Genomic DNA, 21057 nt, shown 5'->3' with positions numbered 1-21057 from the left:
TAGTTCTAGAAATACTAGCTATAACAAGAAGAGAATAAAATTAGAGGCATAAACATCAACAAAGAAGGGACACAATTAATCCTATTAATAAACAACACAATAGTTTACTTAGAAAACTCCAGAGAATAACTGAAGAAACTAATTTCATTTTAGTAAATTAACAAAATAAAAATCCACAAAAAAATTAGCACTTATATGCAATCCAGCAAAAATCAGGAGGAAAAAAGAAAAGAAAATCCATTCAAAAGAGCTACAAAATGCACAAAATATCTAGGCATTAACCTACAAACACAAGGATTAAAAAAAAACACCCTTTTTTAGAAATTGGAGAGATTTTAAGTGCTTATTGTTGGGTCATGCTAATATAATTTACATTACAATACTACCTAAATTACCCTCTATTTAGATTTAAACCCCTCAAAATACCAAGGGATGACTTATAAAAATAGACAAAGTAATAACTTTCATTTGGAAAAATAAAAGGTCTAAAATCTCGAGGGAAATTGGGGGGAAAAGGAATAAGAGAGGCATAGCATTACTACATCTAAGCTATGTTATAAAACAATAGAGTTAATCCTCAACATTTGCTCATTTAACTTTCATGACTTCAAGCATTTGAGTGATTTTATTAGTAACCTCATTTTTCATTTTCACATTGGCAACTGCACACAAACTTTACTATGTAGAACAGTAGAAAGAAAAATGACTGTGCCACTCACAGTTTCCGAGCTTGAACAATGGCTTGGCACAATTGACCAGCTGACCAGAGACATCAAGGCTGCTGATCCCATCATCAATTTTAGCCTCAAGGTTAACCATCAACTCACTTTTGCTATACTCCCATACTTTGAGACCTTTCAGGATCTCAAACCATACACCAAGCAGGTATTGCTGAAGGATTATTTCAAACAGGTTCATCCTTCACAATCTCCAACACCATCCACCAGCTGTGAAGGACAGAATGTCAGAAGTGATGTCTGATGTCAAAATTGCCATTCTTCCAACAGCAACTAAAGTCCCAGCAACTTCTTCCTTGGGTTTCAGAGGGTGGCTAAGGTACAGAGGTCCATAGCAGCATAGTATACAGTACAACACCCTCACACTACTATCTGACATAATGGAAGGTAAGATTCAGATTTGAAAATGTTTTAGTTAAGTTTTATTTGCTGTACAGTATTTATGGTGTAGATTTCATGTATTATGAAAAGTGAATAATTTCTGAAATCAATAGTTTTTTATTGGTATGTTAGCATGAAAAAGTTACAGATTTCTAGTGAATTACTAGTGAGAAAAAGTACTTTGCATGTTAATTTTATTTTTGTACTGCATTTTATGGATTATTTCATGGTAACTATGTTAGGAAAAGTGCATGTTATCAGAATTAATGTTTTGTTACAAATAATTCTATGCAAAAAGTGTATTTTCAGTAATCTCTAGCAAAAGATTACAGATTTGGTAGTTGAGGGAGCATAGCCCCCTATTTCCCATAGGTTCAATATATCAACATTCACATTTTTTTTTACTTTCACAACATTTTCTAGGAACATTAGTTGAAAGTTGAAGATTGACTATAGTTATTTGAGCTATTTAGCACTAGATGATGGGGCTATGATTTGGACCAAATTTATTGGGAAAAAATTTGGCATTATGTAAGTAAAGTGACTAAATAATCCATACTCTTCAACTCATTGCATGCAGTGACCTTATACCCAAAGGAAGTCAAGAAGCGGGTGGGGGGAGTCCAATTTGTACCAAAATATTCATAGAAGGACTTTTTGTGATGGTAAATAGCTGGATACAAAGTAGATGCCTACTGATTAGAGAATGACTGAACAAACTGTGCAAATTGTAGTAAAGAAATACAATTGAGTATTACTATGCAGTACCAAAAAGAAAAAGGGAATATGACAATGTAAATTTAAAAATCACTAAAAGGAAATCAATGTAATGGAGTGAGCAGAACCAGGAGAACATTGTGCACAGTGACAGCAATATTGTTTGATGAAGAACTGTGAATCTTGGCAATACAAAGATCCAAGATAATCCCAAAGGTCTAATGATAAAGCATACTATCCACCTCCAAAGAAAGAACTGATATTCATTGAACACAGACTGAAGCATGGAATTTTCTCTTTCTTTAATTTTTTCCCTTTTATTCAAGTTTTCTGATGCAAAATGATTAATATGGTAATGTTTTACATAATTCCACATGTATAACCTATATCTGACTGCTAACCTCCTCAGGGAGAAGGGATGGGAGGAAGGGAAGGAGAGATAAAATTTGGAACTCAAAACTTTAAATAAAAATGTTTATTATGAAAAACTGAATATTTTTAATTGTTTTACATGTAATTGAGAAGAAATAAAATAAAAACTTTTTTTTTAAATGAAAGGCTGTTATGTGGAAAAGAAGGCATTCCAGCCTAATGGATAGTCTAATTTTAGATTCAGGGAGACCTGAGTCCAAGCCCTGCCTCTGGCATATACCAACCTGGTGATGCTGGGCAAATCACTTACTTTTTCCCTAACTCATGCAACTTACTAGGAATTATTGACTAAGTCTTAGATGGTTTTGATCTCTGTTCTTAAAGGAGTTCCCACACTGATGAAATCTGTATATTTGCATATAATGCAACAGGTAGAGGTTACAGTGAGGCAAATTTTGTCTGAATATATCAGATAACTTCCTAGCAATTAGGACTATCCAACAATTGAGTGAGATGACTGATCCAAGTTGATAGGAGGAGTGGGGTGGGGAATAAGCATTTATTAAGTGTCTACTGTGTGCCAGGAATTCTTCTAAGTGCTTTGCAAATATTCTCATTTGGTCCTCATCACAACTCTGCAAAGTAGGTGCTATTATTGTTATTATCATTTTACTGTTGTTGTTGTTGTTGTTGTTGTTATTTATCCTTCCTTCTAGAAAAGAACCAATGACATCACAAGGGTGATTTCTTGACTTGCATGTGAATTGGATTTAAATGAGGCAGAGCTGTGAGACCTGGGAAGACTTTTTACAGTTGAGGAAACTACAGCAAACAGAGGTTAAATGACTTACCCAGCATCTAGTAAGTTTCAGAAGCCGAATTTAAATTTAAGTCTTCCTGACTCCAGGCCCAGTATTCTATCCACCATACCACCTAGCTGTCACCAAGATAAAATAAAAGGATCTAAGGAAGCTGGAATACCCAGAAACTATACACATACACACACACACACACACACACAAACACACACATGCAAATGAAAACCAATCAAAGTTTATTTGAGAAAAACTTTCATACTTGCTCTAGTGCCAGGATGACTAGCTAGTGTCTTAAGCAGTAGAGATGGAAAAAGTCATCATGCAAGATATGCCAAGAAAAGTCTCCAGGTGGGTAAATCATTCATACAAAGAAGTTATGCAAGACTTGTCAATGCTAAGAAAATCACAAGACAAAATAAAATATTATCTTAGAGAAAATAGAAAATCAGATGAGGAAATTAAGTGAGAGTTCAGAGATAGAAGGGAAAAATGAATTAAGAAAAAGTCTAATATGGAGAATACAAAATAAAAAACTCTAAGAAATCCAAACATCATCTAGCCAGGCAGGAAAGAGAAAACATGTTGGCCAATTAATGCTTTTTGAATGCATTCTCAGTTCCAGCTAGGCAGGCAATCAAAAGATATTTCTTCTTCACATGGTAAGCAGACCAGAGCTAATACCTACATATGCTCTGAAATCTGGTAGGGATCTTATCAGCAGAACACCCTGAGCATGCTCAAAACGATTGAGTTCATTCACTAGTCCTGGTTCCCTGGTAAATTAGAAACAACAAATAGCTGACTTTCTGCAGTGGAACAACTAAATGGACTGTCTTGTGAAGTATTAAGATCATCAATTTGGAACTATGCCCAAAGGGCTATAAAACTGTGCATACCCTTTGACCCAGAAATACCACTATTAGGTCTTTATCCCAAAGAGATCATAAAAAAGGGAAAAGGACCCACATGTACAAAAATATTTATAGCTGCTCTTTTTGTGGTGGCAAAGAATTGGAAATTGAGGGGATGCCCATCAATTGGGGAATAGTTGAACATGCTGTGGTATATGAATAATGTAATGATATTGTACTGTAAGAAACAATGAGCAGGCAGATTTCAGAAAAACCTGGAAAGACTTACATGAACTGATGCTGGGTGAAATGATCAGAATCAGGAGAACATTGTACACAACATCAACACACTGTGTGATGATCAACTGTGATAGATTTAACTCTTCTCAGACATGCAATGATCCAAGATAATTCCAAAGGACTTATGATGGAAAATGCTCTCCACATCCAGAAAAAGGAACTGTGGAATCTGGATACAGAATGAACCATACTATTTCTACTTTTTTGTTTTTTGGCTTTTTATGTTTTTCCCTTTTGTTCTGATTATTTTTTCACAGCATGACTAATGCAGAAATATGTTTAATGTGATTGTACATATATAACCTATATCAGATTGCTTGCTGTCTTGGGGAGGGAGAAAATTTTGGAACTAGAAATCTTATAGAAACAAATGTTGAGAACTATCTCTGCCTGTAACTGGAAAATAAAATGCTTTTATGATTAAAAAAAGAGAATGAAGGATCAGGAAAACAAAAAGATACTCATCACTGTAAGTCTTCAAGCAAGAGGCAATAAGACCACTTGTCAGGAATGCTATAGATATGAACCATGTGTTACAAAACTACTCACATTGTGCAAGCCCCCAAAGAAAACCTCAAGATTTACAAAGCTTAATCCACAACCACCCTGTTAGATACAATTATGCATGTTAGTGCAATTATGACTACCCTCATTTTACAAATGAGGAAGCCAAGTCTCAGAGAACTTGAGTGACTTGCTCATGTATCACATAGAAAGTGGCAGAGCAGAAAATTAAATGCAGGTCTGTGATACAAAAATATCACACAGTTTAAAGTCATCTTGATTTTTCTTTAATCTCTCTCTCTCTCTCTGTTATTCCACAGCTCTGCCTCCTGACATTGACATTAATAATTGAGAGTTGATCACATTATGCTTAACTCCTGGAAGCAGGGAGGAAGATCACCTGGGTGTTTTGTAACTATATCTTGCTAGTAAGCTTTAATGAAGCATCTTCACCAATTCGATTAGATCTAGTGAAATTTTATTAAATATCTACTATGTGCAAGACAATATGCTTGGATCCAGAAGTAGGAAGACTGATAAAACATGGTACTTTATTTCAAGAAGTTTACAATCTAATAGGGGAAGGGACAAGTAGAAATATAACTGTGATACAAGGGAGAGTTTTATTAATGGCAAGGAGAGTTCCAGGCAAAACTCTATGAAAAATTTGAAGAGGAAAAAAAATACTTTTACCTGAGAGTGATCAAGTAAGGTTTCATGGAGAGTGTGACAACTGTGTTAGGACTTGAAGAAAAGGAGAGACCCCATCAGATGGAGATGGAAGGATCCATTCTAGTAATGGAGAATGGTATGAGGAAGGAATGGATATAGGAGAGAACAAAATGGGAGGGAGAAAGTAGTTGGGTTTTGCCCTAACATAGAATGTATAAAGGGGAAGAGTATAAGCCAAGGGCAGACCAGTATGATGGAGTAAAATTATGAAGAGCCTTGAACAACAGAATTAGGTATTTATATTTTATTTAGTAGACAATGGGAAGACATGGAAGTTGTTTTTTTAAGTAGAGGAGTAAGAGGAAATATAATGATAAGAACCCTGGCCATTGAGTCAGAAGAACTAGGTTTTCATCTCAACTTCAACACTTAGTAGTTATGTAACTTTGGGCAAGTCACATACATTCTCTGAGCCTCAGTTTCACCATCTACAAAATAGGGATAATAATGCATAACTGGCCTACAGCATAGCAGCATAGCTTCTTAGAGCTAGAAGGGACATTAATGATCATCTCATCTAATCCATTTATTTTTCATAGTAAGAAATGGAGACTCAGAGACATTGTGTCTTGCCTCCCTTTCTAAAGGTAAAGGATCTCAAAGTTTCCTGCAATTTATATCTCTAAAATCTAATGAGACTTAATCTAATTTCCAATTTCCCAGCCCTTGTCCATCACAATTAATGAATGGTTTGAGCCTAACTACCAGATATCCTTAAGTCCTCATGATGACTTTCTGTTAGACTATTCATTTCTGGTTTAAACCTGGTCTAGGTCAGGTGACATTTTGTTGTCTTTTCAAGATTGTGCTCGTAAGAAACCAATGCCAGCTATTTTTCAGCCAAGGAAGTTTCCCAACTATACCTTCCTCCCCAAATGAGAAGGAAAGTCATCTTTTCAAATATTAAAGCACTATAAAAGAAGGGTGATGAGACCAGATTGATAGATTGGAAAGAAAATTTTAATGCAGTGATGAAAATAACTGAAGCAGAATCATAGATTTAGATCTGAAAGTGACCTTAGAGGTCATCTAATCCACCCCTCTCATTTTATGTTTCTTTACTATGAAGGAACTGAGGCCCAGAAAAAGTAAGTGACTTACCTAAGGTCATGCAGGTAATAAGTGGCATAGCCACGGTTTGAACTTATCTCATAGCTTCAGGTTCAGGGCTCTTTCTATGGTACCTAACTTTAAACCTAAGGCAGGGAGCCCAATTATAAGTCCAATATAATAGTCTATGACAGTAAGTGTGGCATAGTGCATCGAGAGGTGTTCATGGAGCCAGGAAGACCCAGGATCAGGTTCCACTGGTGACACATATTGGCCAGGTCACCCTAGCTAAATCACTTAACCATTCAGTGCCCTAGGCAACTAACTCCCTAAGATTGTAAGTCATGGAGCAGGTGCTGACCTACACTGGCAGAGATTCCTTATTTAAGAACTACCTCTAAATGAAATCACATGTCCAATCCCTATCCTATAATGGTCTAGGTAAAAGGATACTATGCTTCTTCTCTGGTTCTGGATGGTTGATATCACTGAAGGAGACCACAGTTAAAGAGAATTTTGTTATTGGGAGAGGTGGGGAGAATGTTGTTATTGAGATAGGGGAAAAGACACCATAGACAGCTGTGTTCTATATTAGGCATGGAAAGCTTTGGACTTCAGGTGAGTGTGAAAGAGGAATATGAAGAAATCACCCAGAAATTTCCCCCTACCCCAAGGCAGGAAAGAAAGGGGAAAGGTAAGGCTCCATTTTATGAGAGCACCAGATGCCCCACCTCATTTAGGTACGAGATTCAGTTCCAATTTGTTCCGTTTTTAGTGATGTATGGAAACCACATTTGACTCACTGAAGTAACAAGAACCAGATTTTCAAGGTACCTCCCTTGTCAGAAACAAGCATGACCTCCTCCTCCAAATAGGAACTGAAATCCCCAATCCCACACACAGCACCAAAGCTGCTGCCTTCGCAGGATTTGACAAGGCTAATTTGAAGTCTAGAGAGTCTTTTGAGAAAAAAATGGATAAAATGAAGCCAAACACGGAGCTGCGTTTCAGAAACTGTACATCACAGATCTCCCAGGCCAGCCACAATTCCAAGAAAAGAGAGGATATGTGTTCTAACAGACTTTGGGAGGAGGAAAGGGAATATCACGTCTTCCAAGCTGAGGTTCAGAAAATAAGGTTATCATAGATGCCCTCAAACACAGGTATTTACCTAGTGCTTTATGGTTTACAGAGTCTTGCCTCAGTTGATCCCTGTGATAGGGGCTCTTATTATGCCCATTTTGCAGGTAAGGAAACCTACCATTAATCTGACCTTTAAAAGGTAGAATACCTATCTTTACACATAGCCTTAAGTCTTGACATTTGACCACTTACTGTAGCCTGGAGAACTAAGTAGATAAATAGAGCATTTATTATCCGCTTGCTATGTGGCGGGCACTATGGTAAACACTGGGGATGTAAATACAAGCAAAGAAAACAGTTCTTGTCCTCAGAGAGCTTATATTCTACTGGAGGAAGACAACACATTAGAAAGAACTGGAAAAGGAGTAGCATGCCTGCAGATGCATGGTAAGGGCATGGCCAGGATGTTGCCTGGTTCCAAGTTTAAAAAAAAGAAAGTTCTTCAATATGAATTAGGGTCCATTTTTCCTGGAAGTGAGGAAGAGTAATGAGGATGATGGCCAGGGTTATGTTGGTGGGATAGATATAATTGGTGCTTATATCTCTACAATTATTTCTTTCTTTCTTTCCTTCATGGCCTGAGCCGGTGTCAAATGGGGATCCACTCACTGTGTTCACCAAGAAGGGGTGGATAGGAGGGTTGGATGGAGGAAGAGTGGTATGTGTATCCTACAGATCTCATTCATTCATTTATTCATTCATCCATCTATCCATCCATCCATCCATTCATTCATTCATTCAGTAGATAACTAGTAAGCACTTATGCTTAATACTATGCTCCATATTGAGAAACAAAGTGTAGCTAAGACACAGTCTCTGCTTCCTAAAGCTTATAGCTTGTAACAGGGAGACAATATGCAAATACAAATAAAATATATAATATTATATGAAAGTGTAATAGAGAGACACAGAACTAAGGACAAGATGAGGAGTACAGGGTAGCTAGCTGATACAGTGGATAGAGGGCCTGTCCTTGAGTCAGCAAGACCTGAGTTCAAATGTGGCCTCAGACACTTACTAGCTATATGACCCTGGGCAAGTCATTTAAACTTTCTGAGGATATAGTTGAACAGGTCAGGGCCTCAAGGAACAGCAACTGAGCTTTGAAATAATAGAATTTTTAATGATATACACATTATTTGAGGTACATACAGAGAAGGCTCGAAGAATGCATTTTACCACCCCCTCGTGTCCCAGCAGTCCATCTAGAGATGAGTCATACTTTCTATCTCAGTGACTTTTAGAAAGTTACTTAACTCTATTGCCTTAAGCTTCTTCATCTGTAACATGCAACAGTTATAGACCTGTTCAAAACAGTTAGGGATAGTACTTTTCTACACTTAGGAGGGCAAAGGAAGCTAGGGCTTTTTTTCAAATGCATCTCTCTGGGGTCATGAGCAAGCTAGATAAGGATGCACACAAAAGCTGGTACAGTTCTTTGATATCGGGGGCTATACCCTTGGACTCAGTCATTCTAGTTTTTTTGTCTGTGTGTCCTTGTCCTTCTCCTACACGGGGGTAAGGGGATCTCCCCTTGCCAGATTGCATCAGAGCCTCCATTTTCTGATCTGAGCAATGGAGATTATAATAACAACCTCATGGGGATATTGTAGGTAAAGTACTTTGTTAACCTTTAAACATTGTTGAAAAGTGTGATGATGGTGGTTACAATGGCAATTATGAGCCAGTCTTTTATTCCCCCTTTCTTGCAAGTCATCACTTATCACATTTTTGGAGTTAGGAAAACTTCTGTTCAGATCCCACCTTGGAATTTCACCATTTGGATAGCCCTTGGCAAGGCTCAGTTTCTACATCTGCCTCAGTTTCTACATCTGTATAAGGGAGGTGGGGGTGAAAGTTCAATGGACCTCACAGGCCCCTTCCATCTCTAAATCTATGAGCTTATGGTTTTTCCATCCCATCATCAGTATTTGGGAAGCAGGATCTGATTAAAAAATTAAGAATGGTTGTCCCCAGGGCAGCTAGGTGGTGTAGTAGATAGAACACTGGCCCTGGAGTCAGGAGTACCTGAGTTCAAATCCGGCCTCAGACACTTAATACTTACTAGCTGTGTGACCCTGGACAAATCACTTAACCCCAATTACCTCACTAAAAAAAAAAAAAAAAAAAGAATGGCTGTCCCTGTATTGCCAAGTCCCCACTCAAAGCTCTTTTGTTGAGCTTCACGTTGCTCTTCCTTGGTGACACCTACACTGGGAAAACTTCAATGCTAAAGTCTAGAATACTGTAAAGTCCCAGAAATTCTGGTTCACTGATTCACCAATCACTGGCTGTGCTTGAGATTATATCGTGTGAAAAGGGCTTGTCAGGCTTTCTGAGCAGCTTTATGGTCTCCTCACTGGCTCACCTCCACTTAGCATCAGTGAGGATTTAGTCATTTCAACACTGTCAAGGGATTACTATCCAGGTCAGGGCACAGAACTGTCTGCCACAGTGGTTTCAGCTTCCAGATGGATGGCACAGCCTATGATATAACAGCAAACCCCATGGAGATAAACATCTGAATTCTGAAATTTGATAAAGATTGATTGGAAAGCACAGTACCCACTAAATGGGTGGTAGGTACCAGCTTGCTTTGGCATGAGCTGGATATTCTGATTCCACAAAAGTCAAGGTACAGCCAGTACATTTGCTCAATGTGGTGTGGGAGGGGTAATCAATCTTGTTCTCTTTCTCCATATCTGGAAGGTCTGATATTGTCAAACTCTGAACCAGTTCCAGAATGTTAAATCCCATACCTAGAACCAGTTAAATTGTAGTACTGGCACTTAACCCTCAAAGGATACTCTTCTACCAAAAATCCTGCTCCCATGCCTCAATATGGTATACAGATGATCCATTCTTCCCAAAGACTAAGCCATGACAGATTCTACCAAGCTGGAAAGACTTTGAACTGTGCTATGGGCATTGAGGGCCAAAACAGTGGCCCAGAGGAACTGAGATATACTTGAGTGCTTTGTGAATCATCCAATATAGATTTCGTTCCTTTCAGTACCATTTTAGGGCTAAGTTTATTTAACTGTGATATAATTGTTAGAGAACCAGTCATTTGGAGATAGATTTTATGCTAATAGTTATTCTGTAAACCATAGTTTACTGGGCCAGTCAATGAGGGGTTACTATGTAGACCAGAGAGGAGAAATTTTAACTCATTCTCCTTTTATTTCCTGCTATATGTATATTATCAAGCTATATGCTACTATTATTATCAAGCTATATTGAATATGGGTTCTTGTTTTCCCTTCTTTAGGGCCATGGCATTATCAAGTATTCAAAGAGTTTCATGTCTCTTTCCCACAGTCACCTCTGTCATACAACAAACTGAACAATGTACAAACTTTAGAGTGAAAAGAGATGTAGAATGGAAGCCAAAGTGGATGGATTTGAGCTCTGGCTTGGCTACTTTTTTTTTCTTTTGCAGGGCAATGAGGGTTAAGTGACTTGTCCATGGTCCCACAGCTAGTAAGTGTCAAGTGTACGAGGCCGCATTTGAACTCAGGTCCTCCTGAATTCAAGACCAGTGCTTTGACATACAGTATTAATAAACATTTTTTTGCAGGGCAATGAAGGTTAAGTGACTTGGCCAGGGTCACACAGCTGGTAAGTGTCAAGTGTCTGAGACCGGATTTGAACTCAGGTCCACCTAAATCCAGGGCCAGTACTTTATTCACTGCACCACCCAGCTGTCCCCAGCTTGGCTACTTTCTACCTGTTTGACTTCAAGCAAACTGTTCTACCTCTCTGGGTTCTCAGTTTTCTCATCTGTTAAATTGAGGGAGTTGGATTAGATGACCTTGAAGGTCCCTTCCAGCTCTAAATCAGTCATAAAATATTATTGTAGGAAATGCCTGATATTTATTGGTTAATTAATGATAATGCAATAATGATCTTCAATGCCCATCGTCTTGAGCAATTCCCGGCCACTGGCAGCATGATGTAAAGACAGCACATGAGACTTCCTCCATGTAGGAATTAAAGAACTGGGGTAGACTAATAGTCACTCCCTCACCCTCTGGCAAGAAGCCAACTGTCCTAGGTTAAAACCCTACCATGGGGGCAGCTAGGTGGCACAGTGGATAAAGCACCGGCCCGGAATTCAGGAGGACCTGAGTTCAAATCCGGCCTCAGACACTTGACATTTACTAGCTATGTGACCCTGGGCAAATCACTTAACCCCAATTGCTTCACCAAAAAAAACCCAAAACAAGACCAAAAAAAAAACCCACAAAAAAACTCTACCATGATTCCCTCAGTGCATAAGACCATCCAAGTTGGGTTTGATGAAAATTTCCAAATGTTCCTTTCTGCACAAGAAAACCACATTTTTTTCTTAGGGGTCTCTGTATCATAGAAGATCCCCTTACATGTCCAAACAAATTTTCTCAGGGTCCTTATTCCAAAGAATACCCAAAATTTCTGCCAGTGGGTCCCTGCTACTGCAAAAACTTACCCAATAGGACAACTAGGCTCAGAAAGATAAAATAGAAAGCAAGGTCAAAAAAGCCCCAAAGACTAGTGAGACTCCTGTACTTTGGGGTATTATTTTCAGCCATTCCAACTAATTTCTAGGCATACTGGCAAACTTGATGAACTTGTAAGACATGAGGATCTTGCAATATGCCAAATAGTCTAGGTTTGTTTACATGTAAAAAGAAAAAAGTGAACATTTCTTAACAAGGCACCAGCACTCTAGAGATATAAATTTCACATTTCTTATGTTAGTAAAATCAGTACTTGTATAAGATTCAGTGATATAGAAAGTCTCCTTATTTAAAAACTCAATAACTCAACAAATGCAAGGTTTGCAAAATCACCTCAAATGGAGCTGATTAGCAAGGTGACACATACCAGAAAAACAAAATGTACAATTACAGACTTTATTTTTCATCTCTAGAATCCAGACAACTAGGTCATCCAAAATTTAAAATCACAGGTGGAGATATCCCAGGTATCCCCACAAAAGTGAAGGATCTGGTTTTATCGCAAATGAGTCCCCACATGTAAAATGCATACACTGGCCTTCAATCCCAGAAACAGGCTGCTACCATCACCAAAGGGTTCCCTGAATATTGAGATTGATATGTCTTTGCTCTATTGCTTATTGCTATCAGCTTGAGCCCATACTGGTTAAGGTCCCCCTAGTTAAGGGCCTGGTACTAGAGCACCAGTTCCATTTAACCACTTTGACACCAATTAGCTTTTTTTTTTTTTTTTTTGGTGGGGCAATGAGGGTTAAGTGACTTGCCCAAGGGTCACACAGCTAGTAAGTGTCAAGTGTCTGAGGTCAAATTTGAACTCAGGTCTTCCTAAATCCAGGTCCGGTGCTTTATCCATTGTGCCATCTAGCTGCCCCCATCAATTAGCTTTTACAAAAAAGATATTTACTTCAAATATGTATCAAGAACAAAGTAGAAATATTTCCTCCGATGTGCCTCTGAGATAGACTTTACCATATATCACCCTGATTTCTGTTGGAGTAGGCTCAAAACTATTCTGTTCTTATGTAGCAATAGTCCCACCCAGTCCCATGTCTAAAGGTAGCATTGCTGCCAGATGATTACGGGTTTCAGCTTTTTCCGACATGGGTCCAGAAGGTCATTACCAAAGCTTACTTGCTCCTTTGGGGCTTTAAGGAGGGTTGGCTACAATGCATGGTCTGGGATCCAGGGTCAAGAGCTATGAGAAGCCAGAATACCTTGCTAGGTTATGAGGCTCCACTCCCTTCGCCTAAAACATAACAACAACAACAAACAAAAATGAAGAAATAAAAATATAGGCCTGTTTCTCAAAGACATATTGAATTGGGGGAAGAAAGTATTAAGCCTCTTCTCCTTACCTGATAGTCTCTCACTGGACCCTGTGAACAAGAGTGACTGAATTTCCCTCTAAGTGAATGAAGCAAAAAATGACCCAAATGATATAAAGTCCCTGTCAGCTCTCTGATGGTGTGATTTTGTGATCTCCCCCATCCCTCCCAGAAAAGTAAATGGGCTAAAACCTTAAAAAAACCAAGAGCCAAATGGAAAATTAGTGGGAAAATAACACCCAAGACACGTGTGACTTTTTGATTGTTCCTCTGAGGTGGAGACAAACCCTTGGTCAAGCGCACTGATTTTTGGCCCCGTTTGAAGAAACTCTTTTACTGCCACAGTTCCTTGAAATTTTCTGGGCTTTCTGTGAGTTACCTCCAAGTGTGCCAAGCACACATCCATGCCTTGTTAGTACTTGCTTGGCAAGTAAGTCTCTGTACTGCTCAAAGATGAAAACTGAGGCAGTACAATTGCACCAGTGCAATTGCCACTTCCCCAAGAGTGCATTTCAAAAAACTTCACTTGATAAGGCAAGTAAGTCAAGAATCATTTGTTTAGCTCCTACTATAATCCAACACTGTGCTAATGATAGAATACAAAGAAAGGTAATTGTCCCTGATCTAATGGGGAAGACAACATGCAAATAACTATGTGCAAACCAGATATATGAAGGATAAATTGAAGATAATCAACTGAGGAAAGACAGTAGAATTGAGGAGGATCAAGAAAGGCTTCCTGTAGAAGATGGGATTTTGGCTGGGACTTGAAGGAATGCTGGAGAGCCAGGAGGAATGGCATCCCAGGTCTGAAGCTGGAAGACAGAAAGTCTTGTTCAAGGAAGCCAGTCTTACTGGATCTCAGAGTACATGCCAGTTTTCATGTGTAAGAAAATTAGAAACACAGTGGGGGAGGAGACAAGATGACAGGTTATAAAGGTCTTTGAATGTCAAAGAGAGGACTTTATATCTGATCCTGGAGGTGTTAAGTGAGGGGACAGACCTGTACTTTAGAAAGATCACTTTGTTTTTTGTTTTTTTGTTTTTTTGAGTGAGGCAATTGGGGTTAAGTGACTTGCCCAGAGTCACACAGCTAGTAAGTATTAAGTGTCTGAGGCCGGATTTGAACTCAGGTGCTCCTGACTCCAGGGCCGGTGCTCTATCCACTGTGCCACCTAGCTGCCCCTAGAAAGATCACTTTGACAACTGAGTATAGGATGTACTGGAATGAGAAGGGACTTGTGACAAGCAGACCCACCAGCTGGCTATTGCAATAATCCAGGCATGAGGTGATAAGGGCCTGGACAAGAGTAGTGGTAGTGACAGAGAAGAGAGAATATTCTAGAGATACAACAGAGGTAAAATTGAGAGGCCTTGGCAACAGATTGGGTAAGGGGTGGTGAGAGACAGTGAAAAGTCAAGGATTTTTGAGGTTAGTATTACCTTCGGGGGAACTGGGATGATACTGGTTTCCTTGACAGTAAAAAGGAAGTTAGGAAGAAGAAGGGGTTTGGAGGAAATAGAATGAGTTCCATTTTGGGAATGTTGAGTTTAAAATGTCTATAGGACATACAGTTGGAGACATTCAATAGACAGATTAAGATGTGAGACTAGAGGTAAGCAGAGAAATTAGAGCTAGGAAAATAGAAATACAACATTTACACAGTTATGTAAATGCAAGACAATCCAAAGAGGGAGAAAGTACTTTTGAAAACGAACAAAGTCAGGAAAAGTATCCCTTAGGAAGCAGCAGCTTTGAAAAATCTACACATTCTAAAAGACCAGACTGAGGAAAGATTGCGTTCTAGGTTTGGAGAAAAGACCATACAGAAACACAGAGAAGAGAAAGAGAGGATGCCAGATTTAGCAACACCAAGTAGGCCAATTTGTCTGGAGTGTAGAATGCATGATGAAGAATAGTTCAAAGTCAATATTGAAGGGCAAACTGGAGCAAGACTATGAAGGACTTTAAAATTCAAGCAAGGGGCAGCTAGGTGGCACAGTGGATAGAGCACCGGTCCTGGATTCAGGAGGACCTGAGTTCAAATCCTGACTCAGACACTTGACACTTACTAGCTGTGTGACCCTGGGCAAGTCATTTAACCCCAATTGCCTCACTAAAAAAAAAGTCAAGCAAAGAAGTTTGTACTCTATATACTGGAAGCAAGAGAGAGCCACTGAAAATGTTTGAATAAGGGAGTGACATGATCAGATTTATGCTTTGGTACAGATCAAAAGAGCATAGATTTAGACGTGGAAGAAACCTTAATAGCGATAGAGTCCAACCCCCTCATTTTACAAATGAGAGAAATGAGTCTCCAAGAGCCTAAAAGACTTGCCCAGCATAACATAGTAAGTGCTTAAAGTAGGATTTGAACCCAAGTCTTCCTGATTCCAGGTCCAGTACTCTGACTCCTATGCCACTCTGCCTCGGTGATAACTACATGGAAGATGAATGACTGAGGGAAGACAGAAGTCAGAGAGGACAATTAAGATACTATTATAACAATCCAGGTAGGAGGTGATGAGGACCTGGTCTACAGTGGTTGTAGAATGAATGGAGAGAAGGGGATAAAAGTGAGAGATGTTGAGAAAGTGGAATATGCAAGATTTTGCAACTAATTGGATCTGTGGGATGAATGAGAATAAAGAATTTCTCAGGATTCCAAAGCTGTTGAATAATACCTGAAGCAAGTACTTCACAGTTGTTTTAAGTCTCGAAAGAGATAATAGATGTAGAAAAAATTTTAATAACTTTAAACAGTTTTGGAAAATATCAGATATTATTATCAAAATCTAGCATATAGTAGATACATAGTAAATACTTGCTAAATTGAATTATTGTATTTAATCACTTAATTTTAGGGAATGATTCTTAGTTTTATAGATTTCTGTTAATATCCTTTATATTTCAGGTGTCGTATTTTTGTGTCCTATAGGTATAGCATGGGGTGGTTGTCCTACCTGGTTCACAGGGAGGCAAAAATCGCTATCTCTAACATTTTCTTCCCCCATCCTTCTTCAAGGGAAACTTTGATTCCTGTTAGGAGGGGAAGGAAATGGTTGTCACCAGATGCTGGCCTCTCTATGCTCCTCAGAGAAAGGGGTTACCAAGCTAGAATTATATCTACATGTTTGTTCCCTTAAATATTGTTAATGTAGGATATGTGGTTTTAAACTTTTAAAATTAATTTAATAGTAATAATAATAATAATAAACATTTTTATTTAAAGTTTTGAGTTCCAAATTCCATCCCTTCTTCCATCTCTCCCCTAACTTCTCCCTGAGGTGGTAAACAATCAGATATAGGTTATACATGTATGATTATGTAAAAGAATACCATATTAGTAATTTTGTATCAGAAAACTCAAACAAAAGGAAAAAAATGAAAGAAAGTGAAAAATAGCATGCTTCAGTCTGTATTCAATCAATATCAGTTCTTTCCTTGGAGGTGGATAGTATGCTTCTTCATTAGTCCTTTGGGATTGTCTTGGATCATTGTATTGCTGAGAATAGTTGTCATTCACAGTTCTTCATCAAACAATATTGCTGTCACTGTGCACAATGTTCTCTTGATTGTGCTCACTTCACTATATACATCAGTTCATACAAGTTTTTCCAGGTCTCTCTGAAATCATCCTGCTTGTCATTTCTTTTGGCACAATAATATTCCATTGCAATCATATGCCACAGCTTGTTTAATCATTCCCCAATTGGTGGGCATTCCTTTGATTTTCAATTCTTAGACACCACAAAAAGAGCTGCTATATATATTTTTGTACAAATGGGTCTTTTTCTCTTTTTGGGGGATGTCTTTGGGATATAAACCTAGCAGTGGTATTTCTGGATCAAAGGGTATGCAAAGTTCCAAATTGCTCTCCAGAATGGTTGAATCTGTTTACAACTCCACAGTGGAGTAGTTAGGATTGGTGATTTTGAGGTTCAAGCTAAACTCGATCACTATTTCTTTTTTTTTCCTACGTAATTTAATAATTTTATTAAGAAGGCCAGCCCATTTATTTTTTTTTTACTTTTTAATTTTTTTAGTGAAGCAATTGGGGTTAAGTGACTTGCCCAGGGTCACACAGCTAGTAAGTGTTAAGTGTCTGAGGCTGGATTTGAACTCAGGTACTCCTGACTCCAGGGCCAGTGCTCTATCCACTGTGCCACCTAGCTGCCCCCAGGCCAGCACATTTATTTATTTATTTTTACTTTTTTATAAGCAAAATTCATTTTATTTTCCATTTACATGTAAGGGTAGTTTTCAACATTCATTTTCATAAGATTTAGAGTTCCAAATTTTTCTCCCTCCCTCCCTCCCTTTCCTCCCCCCTACACAAGATCGCAATCAGGTTATATATGTACAATCCACAAGTGTTCTTTTTATCAGTTCTTTCTATAGGGGTGCATAGTAAGCTTCCTCATTAGTTCCTTGGGATTGTCTTGCTGAGAGTAGTTAAGTCATTCACAATTGCTCATTGAACAATACTGCTGTCACTGTGCACAATGTCCTCTCAGCTCTGCTCACTTCACTATACATTGATGTTCATTAGTCTTTCAAGGTTTTTCAGGGATCATTCTGTTTGTCATTTCCTGTAGCACAAGACCATTCCACTAAAATCATATAACACAGCCTTTTCTATCATTCCTCAGTTGATGGACATTCCTTTGATTCTCAATTCTTAGCCTCCACCAAGAGTTGCCATAAATATTTTTTGTACAATTTTCCCCCCTTTTCTCTTTTTCATGTTTACTGTTGTTAAATGTTTCCCACCCATCCTATTTCCTTCCCCATGATATTTATTCTTTTATCCATCTTCTTTCATCCTATCACTCTTCAAAAGGGATTTGCTTCTGTCTGTCCCCTCTCCCACTCTGCCCTTCCTTCTTTTGCCCCTCTCTCTTTATTCCCTTTCCCTCCTATTTTCCTGCAGGGTTAGAGAGATTACTCCACCCAATTGAGTGTGTACACTATTCCCTCCTTGAGCCAATTCTAATGAGATTGAGGTCTTTGAGCCAATTCTGATGAGTGTTAGGCTCATTTAGTGCCCAGATTAAATAGATTACTCCACCTAGTTGGGTGTGTCTGTTAGTCCCTCCTCCAGGCAGCTCGGATGAGTTTAAAATCTTTGAGCCTTTTCTGATGAGTGTAAAATTCATTTACTGCCCTGCTCCTCTCCCATCTCTTCCCCCACTCCATAAGCCTTTTCCTGTTTCTTTCATGTAGGATTTCACCTCTGCCCTTCCCCCTCCCCCAGTGAATTCCCTTCACCCCTCAATTTAACCCTAAAGATGTCATCACCTAGCTAAGTGACACAGTGGACAAGACATTACCCCTGGACCCAGGGGGATCCCAGCCAAAACCCGGCCTCAGACACAAGACAGCCGCCCACTGTACGACCCCAGGTATGTCCCCCAGCTCCAATTTTTTTATGGTTCTCTAGGGTCCTGTATTTGAAAGTCAAATTTGCCATTCAATTCAGGTCTTTTCATCACAAATATCTGAAAGTCTTCTTTTTCATTAAAGTCCCATTATTTCCACTGAAAGATAATGCTGAGTTTTGGTGGGTAGGTGATTCTTGGTTGTAATCCCATTTCCTTTGCCCTTTGGAATATCATATTCCATGCCCTCTGGTCCTTTAATGTAGAAGCTGCTAGATCTTGTGCTATCCTGACTGGGGCTCCACAGTACTTGAATTCTTTCTTTTTGGCAGCTTGCAATATTTTCTCCTTGACCTGAGAGCTCTGGAATTTGGCTAGGAGTTTTCTTTTGGGGATCTCTTTCTGGAGGTGATCAGTGGATTCTTTCAATGTCTATTTTAACTTCTTCTTCCAGAATTTCAGGGCAATTTTCCCTGAGAATATCTTGGAAGATGGTGTCTAAGCTCTTTCCTTGATCATGGTTTTCAGGTAGACCAATAATTTTCAAATGATCTCTCCTGGACCTATTTTCCAGATCGGCAGTTTTTCTCAGAAGATATTTCACATTGCCCTCTATTTTTTTATTCATTTGGATTTACTTTATTGTGTCTTGGTTTCTCATAAAGTCACTGGCTTCCATTTGTTCAATCCTAATTCTTAGGCAATTATTTTCATCAGAGAGCTTTTGTACCTCCTTTTCCATTTGGCCGATTTGACTTTTCAAGCTGTTGACTTTTTTCTCATGTCTTTCCTGAATCGCCCTCATTTGTCTTTCCATTTTTTCCTCTACCTCTCTAACTTTATCTTCAAAGTTCTTTTTGAGCACCTCTATGGCCTGAGACCAATTCGTATTTTTCTTGGAAGCTTTAGATATAGGGGTCCTGATGTTGACATCTTCCTCTGAGGGTGCCCCTTGGTCTTCCTTGTTACTGAAGAAACTTTATATGGTCCTCACCTTTCTCTGTCTGCTCATCTTGCCTTTCTTTTACTGGACTTTTAGCTCCTTAAAGTGTGGCACTGTTTCCAGGCTGCAGTATCCCAAGCTTAAGAAGTCCCAGGTGGTATGATTTAAGGAAAATCAGGTTCTTCACTTGCCCGGCCTGTTTCCTGCTCCTAGATGACCCCAGACCAACTTGCTAATCAACCAGCTTTGTGTGTTGTGGTTGTCAGCTCCAACAAGCCTGTGCCCCTCCCCAACCTGGGCCACTGCTACTTGAGCCTACCTCCTAGTTCTCAGCAGGGGTGTAAAATCCAAGTTCTGCCTCAGCACCAGCATAGACCCCTGTAGTCTCCCCCCTGCCCAGGGCTCAGCCCTCTCACCAGACTGTGAGCTTAGTTCCAGACAACACTGTAACTTCAGCTGATTCAGAGGCTCTGGGGGTCTGCTTCTCTGGTGAGGTCTTCCTGGGACTGGATCTGTGTCAGGGTGACTGTGGGGTTGGGCTCCACTCCTGTATCAGTGCAGAAGTTCCCTCCTTCTGACCTTCCAAGCTGTTCTTGGTTAGAAGATGATTTCAGCACATTCTTCTGTGAGTTTTGCTGCTCTGGGCATTTTCCTATGGTGTTATTTGGATGTTTTTTTGGACTGATCGTGTCATGAGTTCAGGAGCTCACTGCCTTTCCTCCGCCATCCACCAACACATTTATTAATAAAAGGTTGGTCATTTGACTGTTTCTCTTAGACCAAAAGACTATTTCTTTTTTAATGGTATTTTACTTTTTTCAATTACATATAAAGAGAGTTTTCAACATTCATCTTTATAAGATTTTGAGTTCCAAATTATTCTCCCTCTCTCCCTTACTTCCCTCCCCCCTTTCCAAGACAGCAAGTAATCTGATATAAGTTATACATGTACAATCACATTAAACATATTTTTACATTCATCATGTTGTGAAAGAAGAATCTGAACAAAAGGGAAAAAACCATGAAAAAGAAAAAAAACCAAAATTGAAAATGTTGTGCTCCAATCCACATTCAGACTCCATGGTTCTTTCTCTGGATGTGAATAGCATTTTCCATCATGAGTCTTTTGGAATTGTCTTGGATAATTGTATTCCTGAGAAGACCTAAGTCTAACATAGTTGATCATCACACAATGTTGCTGATACTGTGTACAATGTTCTCCTGATTCTGCTCACTTTTCTCAGCATCAGTTCATGTAAGTATTCTCAGGTTTTTCTGAAATGTGTCTACCCATTGTTCT

Source organism: Dromiciops gliroides, chromosome 2 (assembly GCF_019393635.1).
Source record: "Dromiciops gliroides isolate mDroGli1 chromosome 2, mDroGli1.pri, whole genome shotgun sequence".
Taxonomy (NCBI): Eukaryota; Metazoa; Chordata; class Mammalia; order Microbiotheria; family Microbiotheriidae; genus Dromiciops; species Dromiciops gliroides.
The sequence above is the reverse complement of the archived record's forward strand: the minus strand, read 5'-3'. Positions refer to the sequence as shown.